This window comes from Watersipora subatra, chromosome 1 (genome assembly GCF_963576615.1).
Source record: "Watersipora subatra chromosome 1, tzWatSuba1.1, whole genome shotgun sequence".
Lineage (NCBI taxonomy): Eukaryota > Metazoa > Bryozoa > Gymnolaemata > Cheilostomatida > Watersiporidae > Watersipora > Watersipora subatra.
In genome coordinates this window covers 76,394,261-76,401,498 of record NC_088708.1, presented here as the reverse complement: position 1 = coordinate 76,401,498, position 7,238 = coordinate 76,394,261, and the positions used below count along the sequence as shown (strand labels likewise).

The 7,238-nt window shown below is 38.0% G+C and overlaps 1 long non-coding RNA gene across 1 annotated transcript; it reads left to right on the top strand.

The window, feature by feature from the left end:
- Positions 1–4,895: 4,895 nt before the first annotated feature.
- LOC137385975 (uncharacterized) lies at positions 4,896–6,131 on the top strand. The gene is made up of 3 exons (XR_010977813.1): positions 4,896–5,027; positions 5,515–5,741; positions 6,000–6,131. It is a non-coding gene; the product is annotated as an uncharacterized lncRNA (long non-coding RNA).
- Positions 6,132–7,238: the final 1,107 nt, after the last annotated feature.

Genomic DNA, 7,238 nt, shown 5'->3' with positions numbered 1-7,238 from the left:
AAGCATAGGTACATATTACAACAGGCAAGGTCTCATTGCACAGGAGCTAAGACATAGATTTCTCCTGGGCAATGTTATCATTCTCTAACAACAGCACACAGCCTACTACCTCTATATAAAAAGAGTCACTCACTATAGCGATGCCAGTACTAGACACACACATTCTGTTAGCTCACAAACTTCCCATTTGACTTACATATATTTTAAAGAAGCACGATGTAATGTATTTAGTCAAGTTTATATTGTTTTCGACTATTTATGTTGTTAAAAATGAAATAGTTGACTTCTGAGTTGATATTTTCAATAGAAAATGAGATTTGATGCTTTGATATTTACAGTTCCGAAGAAAAATGAGCTGTTGCAAGTAATTCTGAATGATATAAATAAGCTATATTTTTTCTCACAAACCTATAGATTATTTGAGAATAAATAAACTCTCAGAGTCGTCTAGAATGTCAAGCTAAAATCTGCTGGCTAACCTTTGGAGTCACCCTGCATACTTTAAATTACTCGGACACCTTATAATGAGACATATTTAACAGAGCTCACCATGACATTCTTTGCTCAGCAACATATTATACACTATTTTCTATGTGTGTAAAGCAGTGCTTGTTTGTATTTGCCTAAACAAAAGCAATTATTTCCATGAGATATACACAACAAACAAAAGCTATTCCGGTGCAATTTATTGGTAAGTAGCTGTTGTATGTGGTATAAGATGCGAAGGCAGAAGGTTCAAGCCATACCAAAAAAATCTTACCTTTGCTGTATTGCACAATTTGTGTTAGTGGATAATTGCAATGTAAAATGATACCGAAATGCTAGAATCAGAAGTCTCAGTAGAGCAGCTAGTTTTTAAAATAGTCAGCATGTCATGATTAAAACAAACAATTATTATTTGCCCGAATTGTGAAAAAATTATATTAAATAAAACAACACACTTAATCATTTTTTTCTGATTCTTGTCTAATGCCAGGTTCTTCTATTTATAATATATAAAAAATGTAATATTATCCATGAGGTAGTTTAGCGTTGAGTTTGCACCAATTGATAAAATATGCCATTAATTAGATTCTACAAGTTGAAAAAAACTATTATTATTACTATTAGTTAATTATAACAGTATTTCACTTTACTGTATTATTCTATTGTATAATATGTTTTCTTCTACCGCTCTGTAACCAACTCAGTGTTTCTTTATCTTGTTGTAGTTCTCTTTTGCCTTTTGTGAAACTCTCACCAATGATATACAGCTCCCCTGGGGGCTGTATTTCATTGCTCTCACCCAACGTTCAATCATACAATTGCTAGCTGTGTAACATACAAATTCTTATCACATATGACTGTTGTGTCATTTGTGCCTATCCCACATCTTAAAATATTGTTTTGTGTTAAATTGTTAAATTATTCATATTTACAATATGTGCTAGTCAGAATATTGTCAATTTATCATTGCTCACACCAGTGATGTACAGCCCCCACATGTATATCATTGCTGTATATCATTGCCTACACGCTCTACCCAGGGCTGTTGACTAAGCAAAAAAGTGTGACTCTATCTTTAGTGATGTTATATGCTATAATGTCAGATAAAGAACTCTACGTTTTTACCAAGTTATTATCAGCTGTAAAGACCAAATTATAACATTTCTTAAAACTTTTGGCTCTTTTGTACTGTTGGCCACTGTTGTTTTATAAATTGGAACTAGCTGCATTACCCGTCTACAGGAATAGATTCACGCGCAGCATGAGGTTTATTGAGATTTGTCTTTCATACTGTAAAACAACTCCAAATATGCAGTTACATCTCCCTCTCTCCATCTCTCCCTCTTTCCCCTCTCTCCCTCTCTCCCCTCTCTCTCCCTCCCTCTCTCCCTCTCTCTCTCTCTCTTCCCCCCTCTCCTCCTCCTCGCTCTCCTTCTCTCTCTCCTTCTCTCCCTCTTTCCCCTCTCTCCCTCTCTCCGTCTCTCCCCTCTCTCTCCCTCCCTCTTCCCCCTCTCCCTCTCTCTCTCCCCCTCTCTCTCCCTCTCTCCATCTCTCCCTTCTCTCTCCCTCTCTCCCCCCCTCTCCTCCTCGCTTTCCCTCTCTCTCTCCTTCTCTCCGTCTCTCTCCTTCTCTTCCCTCTCTCTCTCCCTCTTCTCCCTCTTTCTCTTCCTCTCTCTCCCTCTCTCTCTCCCCCCTCTCCTCCTCGCTCTCTCTCTCCTTCTCTCCGTCTCTCCCTCTCTCCCCTCTCTCCCCTCCCTCTTCCCCCTCTCTCTCCCTCTTTCTCTCCCTCTCTCTCTCCCCCCCCTCTCCTCCTCGCTCTCTCTCCCCTTCTCTCCCTCCCCCCTCTCTCTCTCCCCCCTCTCCTCCTCGCTCTCCCTCTCTATCTCCCTTTTTCTCCCTCTCTCTCTCTCCCTTAGTTCAACGCAACACATGCGGATAGACAACATTTTAGGCTTTTCTGTCGGGCGTATGAAGAAACAGTTTTCGGCGTGTGCCTACTTTTGAGCAGGCGACGTATAGCTGGTCATGGCTGATAGAGAACAGCGTTTTTCTAGCGGTTGCAAGAAACAAATGTTCACATGACCTTTCCGGTACACGTTGGCAGTAAATATTAATTAGATGTAATTTACTACTCATTAATTTATTTAAAGAGTAGTAAATTTTATTTAATTCACTACTAATATTTACTACTAATTTAATTTTACTACTTACTCATTTAATTAAGTTTGCTTCGTACGATCGAATCTGTTACAATCTTGCCACAATCAATACTCATAGAGGATCTATTCTTCAGCCCTGAACCCTTGTATATAGTACATATCAATCAATTTATCTTTGTATAAGCTATCCTGCATTACTTATTTGAAGTCATCCTCTCATGTAAATTTTCTTTTAACTTTAACACAAATAATCTCAAACTAAATATGAATTGTTCACTACTATCTTGCATTCAGGATTCTTCTACAGTTTCCGTTCTATTGGATAATATGCCTGCAAATAGAGGCTTTTTGTTATTTTGTTATCAGCAAAATAAAACATTACTAACTAACGATCGAATCGAAAAAAAAGACCGCCATATAATTTATTTATACTCCTCATGTTTGGGAGTTATCGGTGACTCAATATATCGAGAAGACAACTCGTACTATTAGCATGTCAGTATTTATCGTCCATCCCTACGATGAATAGCGGGTTACGTATTATAATAGAGGCGTGTACTAACCGGAAATTCCCGTTAATGCGCCCTAGCGGTAAAAAAACCACAGAATAGACACGCCCTTATATAAAAGTAGCGGCTAATAGTCGGAAAAGTACGGTACTCTATAAAGCGGATAGACAGATAGATAGACAGATAGATAGACAGACAGACAACGATTGCGTTTGGAATTTTCTATCGGAAAGAAGCGCTAGGCATACCGTTTTACTACTTCTTTCGCGCATTGCTGTTATTGGACCGCGTGGTTGGAAGAACTTTGGCGGGTAAATATGCACGTGCGTTTTAGCACGCCTTATGTTTTGTGGGTGTATTTGCTGCCACTCAGTGCCGTAAAGCCAACATGGCCACCATTGCAGCAAACGATGAATTTGAAACATCAGTATTTAAGGATTTTTTAGCTCTAAACGAGCATCTGAGGACCCATGAAGTGGATAATAGAGTAAAGTTTATCAAGCATCGTGGTAATAGGGTTAGCTTTACCAAAGCCTTGACAGAAAAAGGTGAGTCTTATCTTGGAGCCTGTAGCAGGGCTGTAGCAAAGACTTGGAGTTTCACTGAGAGTAAGCAATCATTGAATAAGCAATCACATCCATCCACTCATGTGATTTTTGTGAGGAATCACATAGGCATGTGTAGTACTGGTATTAATTATATAACTAGGGTAACTAAGAGTATTATGTTTGGTCCAGTGCAGCCTCATTCCAAATCCATACACAAGCAGTCAATTCGGCCTATACCATCCATGTGTGGTTTTGTTTTTAGTTTAGTTTGGTTTAGTTTACCCAACAAAGGGACATTTTATAGTTGCTCTACCACCCTTAGTTCGACTAATGGAGTGAGATACCAGGTTTAATTATCAACCTACCACCTCCTCCCCCACCGGAATTCACCATATGGGCCAAATTAGGGTGGTAGAGAAACCATATAGGTTCCTAGTGGTGAACAGTTTCTGAGTAAAGTGAATTAATAATCATCTACATTGTCAATGTGATGTGATTTTGATTATCATGGAAATCATTAAGGTTTTATAATTGCTTTAGAAATCATACATAAAAGGCTCAAGTTTGACCACAATCTGCCATACAAAACTCTAGGATACATGACATTGCAGTGTCAGCATGGTCCTGACAATCATCTATCTGCCAAGAGAAAGTATCAAGCCAAGATAGCAGTAAGTTTCTGTTTTCACAATAGGGTCACACACAACTCTTTGATGCCTTCTAGCTTAATGTAGCTTAATAACTTCATTCAGATTCAAAATTTGAATTCAGCCACTATATCAGCGCAATTTTATGTTGTTATTACATGATTGTATCATTATTCTACATGATCTGTTTAGGAAGAGGATAACAAAGACCACCCACCTCACATTAAGAGAAGAGTATTGATTCAAGATACTTACAAGCTTGACTGTAGAGCCCAAGTAGCAATCGAAAGACGCCTGGTCTTTGATCAATTTAAAGTGAATAGAATGGCATTTTGATTAAAATATAATATATTAGGTATAACTTGTAGCACGCAGGAGAATCCACTAGTAGACACATCTTATAGCTTATCCTATCGGTGGCTAGTGTTTGGAGGTTTGGGTTTTCCTCAGACAATTAAACAGACTTGGGTGATGATTGTCTTACCAACTGTTCATGAGATTGGCAAATCTTTAGGGTTTTATTGCACATTCTTCATTGTTTGTTTAAAGCTTCCAAAAGTAAGTAAACACTTCAAGAGGCACGCTGGAGAACTGATTGCTAATATTTGCAACGGAAGAGAAGAATTTATTCTGTCAATACCTAGTCTTTCTCAACACAATGAACACTTCCAAGGCAAGGTAAGTCTCTAATAGTTCAGTGAGTTGTTCTATGCTGTTATCCTTAAGAAATAACTGCATGAAAACAAGCATTAATGTTAGGGTCATACCAACCCACCGTCCTGTCCCAACCCGCCCAGTTTGGCCTTTAAATTAAGGATACTAACCCTTGAGAGAATGAAGAGAAAGAATAAAAATGGTTTATTATATCTTCTATGACAATGTGACACAACTTTTCATATATGTTATAGAGGTATGAAGATAAGGAGGTATAGCAAACCTTTTTGCATAGCTTTTGTCATTGCCCTACAATTAGTCCTCCAACCAAACCAACCCAAACCAACCACACCCCTCCAGCCTCCCTCAATTTAAAACTTAATAGTTAGGCTACCTATACCCCAACCTCCAACTCAGTCAATATAGAGTGTCATATTAGATTATTTGTTGTTGCATGTTATTTTTGATAGAAACAATTGCCTGAAATTCTTTCCTGAATTATTTTGTCTAGGATTCCATTGGTCGCCAGCCACTCGATGAGCGAGTCACAAAGAAGCTAAGGGATCTTGTCATTAATCAAGGCATTGTAACCGTTAAGGCAGTAAGAGAGCACTTGATTGACTATGTTCAGACCAGCATCCATAGCCGTGAAACTGCTCCACAACAATCACACTCAAGGTTTTATCCGACCAACAAGATTATTAAAAACTATATAGACTCAACACTTAGATCAGCATTGTAAGTTATATTGCTACCAACGACTTGACCTACAATAATTACTTATTCCAACTCCGAATATTTCCGTTTGTTTACACATCAACTCTTTTTACAATAAAATTTGCACCAAAATTAACAATGTAGAATAAAAGCCAAATAGTTGTACATGTATATTGTAGATGTCTGTCTTTTGAATTAACACTACGATGTGTCACCCTAAAGTCATGACATGCCTAACATTTTTATCTATTGATTTAATGTATTTATATTATTCTGCAGGCATTCTCAGAATGATCAAGACAATGTAGATCACTTCTTGAACCTCCAGAAAGAAGATCTACACACCTTCCGGAAGCTCACCAATGAAACCAGCGACGACTTTCTTCTGGTGCATCAGACAAAACAGCAGCAATATTTAATGGAGCTTTATGGAAATGAGTTGTGCTTGCTTGATGCAACGAACAAAACAACAAAATATTCCCTACCCTTGTTCTTTGTTGTTGTGAAAACGAATACTCTCTACCAGATTGTAGCTAGTTTCCTGGTTTCAACTGAGTCCCAGCACGCAATCACCGAAGCACTCCATATCATCAAGCAGTGGAATCCCAAGTGGAAACCAGACACATGGATGACTGATTACTGCCAGGCTGAGATGTCTTCAATATCAGTGCTTTTTCCAGGTAAAAATGTTAGATTTGGAGCTGCATGATTAAAACTGTTTGGGGCTTTCAACTAGATTTAATCAATGATATATCATTGATATAATCCATCTTTATGCAGCTTCTGGAGGTTTTTTATGAACATATCATATGCTATGCTAATCTTACAATCAGAGTGTGTGACACATGCATACTACTCCTCATACATCCTCTTGCTACACTATTGACATGTAGTCATATTCACTAATTTTTTTTATAGCGAGCAAAGTTCTATTGTGCTGGTTCCATCGAGAGCAGGCTTGGAATCGCTTCCTGGTAAAAAAAGAAAATGGAGTGTCCAAAGATGATGCTTTTAAACTAAAAATTTTCTATCTCAGACCACTGGCTGCTAGTCCCGATGTTGATACGTATCTCCAAAGAAAACAAAAATTAATTAGCTCTGATATATGGCAAACCCACACAAAAGTATCCAGCTACTTTAGTGATGTATGGCTTACTGAAGATATTCCTGAGGTGAGAAAACATAGGTTTCTTTGGCCTTCACTGATGAGGGCCATTTGTACTTGTGTCTTCAGCCTTCATGGTCATGGCTGAAGACTTAGAAGTTCCATGTTCCATTAGCCTGGTCAGGCCCACAATTTCTGGCTACATATTTATCTTTGTAATAGTTATAGGGACTGTTTTAATCCATGCTCATCATAACATAAACATCATCATGTGACATCATAACAAGGAATGCATCCACAAGTGTACCACCAGTTGAAGTTGAATTTTATTGAACTGAATATTTTAGAAATGGGTGCAGTGTTACAGAAGATACCGTTTCTTAAATGATATTGATACCAATAATGGTATTGAG